Here is a 5,660-nt window from a genome sequence, read left to right as displayed (position 1 = left end):
AAAGCTGAGAAAAACTGCATTTTGACTGCGCTGAGCCTTTTTAAACAGTGGCGTGCCAGAGGACCATGGGCACTGGTTCAGACTGATATTATCTAGCTAGCATGTAGTGCAGAACAATCACTACTGTTTGTTGTCAGGGTCAGGATTGTTTACAGACAGGTTATTTAACTTATAATTCACCGTATCACAATTCCAGTGGGTCAGAAGTTTACATACACTAAGTTGACTGTGCCTATAAACAGCTTGGAAAATTCTAGAAAATGATGTCATGGCTTTAGAAGCTTCTGAGAGGCTAATTGACATCAGGTGAGTCAATTGGAGGTGTACCTGTGGATGTATTTCAAGGCCTACCTTCAAACTCAGTGCCTCTTTGCTTGACATCATGGAAAAATCAAAAGAAATCAGCCAAAACCCCAGAAGACAAATTGTAGACCTCCACAAGTCTGGTTCATCCTTGGGAGCAATTTCCAAATGCCTGAAGGTACCATGTTCATCTGTACAAACTATGGTACACAAGTATAAACACCACGGGACAACGCAGCCATCACACCACTCTTGCTTTATCTTGGCCAGGTCGCAATTGTAAATGATAACTTGTTCTCAACTTGCCTACCTGGTTAAATAAAGGTTAAATAAAATAAATAAATAAAAGGAAGGAGACGCGTTCTGTCTCCTAGAGATGAACGTACTTTGGGGTGGAAAGTGCAAATCAATCCCAGAACAACAGCAAAGGACCTTGTGAAGATGCTGGAGGAAACAGGTACAAAAATATCTATATCCACAGTAAAACAAGTCCTATATCACTGCTCCAAAACCGCCATAAAAAAGCCAAAAGTAGAACTGTTTGGCCACAATGACCATCGTTATATTTGGAGGAAAAAGGTGCTTTGCTGCAGGAGGGACTGGTGCACTTCACAAAATACATGGCATCATGAGGCAGCAAAATTATGTGGATATATTGAAGCAACATCTCAAGACATCAGTCAGGAAGTTAAAGCTTGGTCGCAAATGGGTCTTCCAAATGGACAATGACCCCAAGCATACTTACAAAGTTGTGGCAAAATGGATTAAGGACCACAAAGTAAGGTATTGTAGTAGCCATCACAAAGCTCAGACCTCAGTCCTATAGAACATTTGTGGGCAGAACTGAAAATGCGTCTGCGAGCAAGGAGGCCGACAAACCTGACTCAGTTACACCAGCTCTGTCAGGAGGAATGGGCCAAAATTCACCCAACTTATTGTGGGAAGCTTGTGGAAGGCTACCTGAAACATTTGAACCAAGTTAAACAATTTAAACGCAATGCTACCAAATACTAATTGAGTGTATGTAAACTTCTGACCCACTGGGAATGTGATGAAGGAAATAGAAGCTGAAATAAATCATTCTCGTTACTATTATTCTGGCATTTTACATTCTTAAAATAAAGTGGTGATCCTAATTGACCTAAGAGAGGGAATTTTTACTAGGATTACATGTCAGGAATTGTGAAAAACTGAGTTTAAATGTTTTTGGCTAAGGTGTATATAAACTTCTGACTTCAACTGTACATATGATATGAGTAATGTAAGATATGTAAGCATTATTGAAGTGGAATTATTTAAAGTGGCATTGTTCAAAGTGACTAGTGATTCATGCATTAAAGTGACCAGTGATTGGGTCTCAATGGAGGCAGAAGCTGTTTTTCAGTAACTCGGTCCCCGCATTGATGCACCTGTACTGTCCTCGCCTTCTGGATGTAATGGTGTGAACAGGCAGTGGCTCGGGTGGTTGTTGTCCTTGGTGATCTTTTTGGCCTTCCTGTAACATCGGATGCTGTCCTGCACCTGACTCTCTACACCAGCTACACATAGGACCCATTACAACAACCTGTAATTTAAATGAATTTTTATTTGAATTTCATTATAATGGACATACACAAAATAGTCCAAATTGGTGAAGAGAAATTAAAATAACTTTATTATAATTTTTTAAAAACGGAATGCTGTCCAGTGAAGTTCATTGAGGGCCGTCGTGGTTTGAGGGGTCTGTTTGAGGGGGAATGTACACAGCTGTGAGGATAACTGATGAGAATTCTCTTGTGAGGTATTATGGCCGCCATTTGATTGTAAGGAATTCTAGTTCGGGTGAGCAGAAGGACTTTAGTTCCTGTATCTTGTTATGATAACACAATGAGTTGTTAATCATGAAGCATACACCACCACCCTTCCTCTTCCCTGAGAGGTGTTTATCTCTGTCGGCGCGATGCATGGAGTAGCCCAGTGGCTGAATTGATTCCGACAACATATCCTGAGAGAGCCATGTTTCCATGAAACAGATAATGTTACAATCTCTGATCTCTCTCTGGAAACCTTGCTCGAATTTCGTCTACCTTGTTGTCAAGAGACTAGACATTGGCGAGTAGTATACTCGGGAGCGGTGGGTGATGTCGTTTACGGAGCCTGACCAATGGCCCTTCTGCCGCGCTGTATTTTTGTGTCGGCTTCTGGGAGTAGATCCATTGTCCTGAGTGGTGGTCCAAACAGAGGATCCGCTTCGGGAAAGTCGTATTACTGGTCGTAATGTTGGGAAGTTGTCACTCTTCTATCCAATAGTTCTTCCCGGCTGTATGTAAAAAGTCTAAAGATTTCCTGGGGTAACAATGTAAGGAATAATACATAAAAAACTAAATACTGCTGTCACGCCCTGGTCGAAGTATTTTGTGTTTATCTTTATGTATTGGGTCAGGCCAAGGTGTGGCATGGGGTTTTTGTATTGTGGTGTGTTTTGTCTTGGGGTTTTGGTATGTATATATTGGGATTGTAGCTAGTGGGGTGATCTAGCAAAGTCTATGGCTGTCTGGAGTGGTTCTCAATCAGAGGCAGGTGTTTATCGTTGTCTCTGATTGGGAACCATATTTAGGCAGCCATATTCTTTGAGTTTGTCGTGGGTGATTGTCCTTAGTGTCCTTGTTCCTGTCTGTGTTAGTTTTCACTAGTATAGGCTGTTTCGGTTTTCGTTACGTTCTTTGTTTTGTAGTGTTTGTGTTTTAGATTCGTGTTACGTTTTTGTTCATTAAACATGGATCGCAATCTACACGCTGCAGTTTGGTCCGACTCTCCTTCACCACACCTAGAAAACCGTTACAGACTCTGTCACGCCCTGGTCGAAATATTTTGTGTTTATCTTTATGTATTGGGTCAGGCCAGGGTGTGGGCATGGGGTTTTTGTAAATAATTTGTAAATAACTCCTTTCACCTGGTATTAATTGAAAGGAGAAAACAAAAACCAGCAGACACTAGGATTTCTGTGGAATGAGTTTGACACTATCTAGGTTAGCTGATGAGACAGATAGGAAAGTGGACTGACTAGGCTTCCAGGGGGACCTCTCTCTCCTATATCACATATACAAGAATTTGGCTGTGGGCACTGAAACCAAGATATTTATTTTATATATTTTTTATGTAACTAGTCAGTTAAAAACAAATTCTTAATTAAAATGACGGCCTACCAAGAGGCAAAAGTTCTCCTGCGCGGACGGGGACTGGGATTGTAAGCATTTCACTATAAGGTGTTGTATTCGGAGCATGTGACAAATACAATTTGATTTGATGAAAAATACAATTGTAGAACAAAACACACATCACTACAAGAGACACCGCAAAACCACATAAAGAGACCTAACACAATAACACAGAATGGTAGCAACACAACATGACAACAACACGGTAGCAACACAACATGGCAGCAGCACAAACTTGGTACAAACATTGTTGGGCACAGACGACAACACAAAGGGAAAAAGGTAGAGACAACAATACATCACGCGATGTAAGAGAAGCAAAATTTAAATATACACCTCAGAGATAATTATCTTTACATTCCCAATGGATGATTACAAAAAAAGGGACTTACCCCTGTGTTGACAAGCACATTCTAAAAAATAATAGCTCACACTCAGTGCTCAGTAATGTATGTTCCAATTTATCCTCCAGCAGGTTGTTTGTGAGGCTGAGGACGTGCTGCTGTGGCGGGGTGCTGGCGATGGAACGTAGCCTGGCGTTGGTGGGCCAGTCCCTGCCTGGGTAGTCCGACAGCCTGATGGTGAACAGACAAATGTTGTGGTTCTTGGCCTCGGCCGCGGCACTGGGGCTGCAGGGATGGTCCACACTGTCGGTCATCAGCAACGTCACCCTCAGGCTGTCAGCCGCTGTCTCACGGCTAAACACCTGGGTTTTATTATTATTTATTATTTATTATTATTATTTCAATGGACATTGGTGTTGGGTTTCACACACACACACACACACACACACACACACACACACACACACACACACACACACACACACACACACACACACACACACACACACACACACACACACACACACACACACACACACACACACACACACACACACACACACACACTGAAGATTGCTATGACTATTGTACACACTAGATGGGCGCCAACACCATAATACAAAACATGAATTAATGCCAGATCAATTTGGGCCAGTGTAATAGTTTATAGGAACAGGTTGCACATGAAGTCTCCAGTGAGGGAATGACTGCAGGTGTAACATAATGACTACCCAGGGAACCAGAACTACTAGTCTCTGTCAGTTCCTCTGTTTCATTCACCCGATAGAATGGATTCTGATGCCAAGTTATTCTCAGTTACCTTTTGCCTCTATAGCAGTAATTTGCAGGATATGGTCAAACCATTTTTTCTTCTGAAATTTTCTCCATTTAGTTCCAAAAAAGTTTTACATTTCTTGAGCTCCATTTCAATTGATTTATTTCATATCAAATATTTCATTGTAAATATGTTATTAAAAATGTATAATTCCTGAGAATTATTCTGAGAACTAGTTAATACTCCCAGATCAACGGATTGATTAATTTAAAAGCACAAACAACCCTGAGCTCATCATCAAAATGACAGGGTTACCCATCATCATTTGTAAAAAATAGCATTTCGATCTGCAACACAACATACAACACATGCGATTGTCATTTGCCTACAACAAATTTCTCTCTGGAGATGACTGTGGTCCTTCTGTAGCTCAGTTGGTAGAGCATGGCGCTTGTAACGCCAGGGTAGTGGGTTCGATCCCCGGGACCACCCATACGTAGAATGTATGCACACATGACTGTAAGTCGCTTTGGATAAAAGCGTCTGCTAAATGGCATATATTATGACTTGATGTTCAATAGCCTACAGTGCACTTGACACAAATTTTACATAACATAGTTTCAAATCAATTAAACCGTCCCTTGATTCTTATTTAAATACAACGAATCATAGTAATAGTCAGCTAATTTGCTCTGAAATACATAGTCCGGTGGGCAACCTTTTTAATCCCCGGTTTAGTCCTAAAGCAGGAGAGAGCCACCGTGATCAACCTGCTCGAATCGATTAAAACCTGCACAAGGGGGCTGCACTGGGACACTGAATTTTTATGAAGCGCACCGACCATCACACTGTTGTCAAACGGATTGATGGAAAGAAATATGAGTATAGGTTATTGCACATTCTTGACGTTGATAACATCAATAGTCATTCCGTTTTTTTCACTCTACAACATTGAGGTCAGACCATCTGGATGACTTCAATGTGAAAGAGACATCATACCTGTACCTGTCTCCTTCCTATAACCTACAGCACAGAGACATG

The sequence above is a fragment of the Oncorhynchus gorbuscha genome, linkage group LG09 (genome assembly GCF_021184085.1).
Source record: "Oncorhynchus gorbuscha isolate QuinsamMale2020 ecotype Even-year linkage group LG09, OgorEven_v1.0, whole genome shotgun sequence".
Taxonomy (NCBI): Eukaryota; Metazoa; Chordata; class Actinopteri; order Salmoniformes; family Salmonidae; genus Oncorhynchus; species Oncorhynchus gorbuscha.
The sequence above is the reverse complement of the archived record's forward strand: the minus strand, read 5'-3'. Positions refer to the sequence as shown.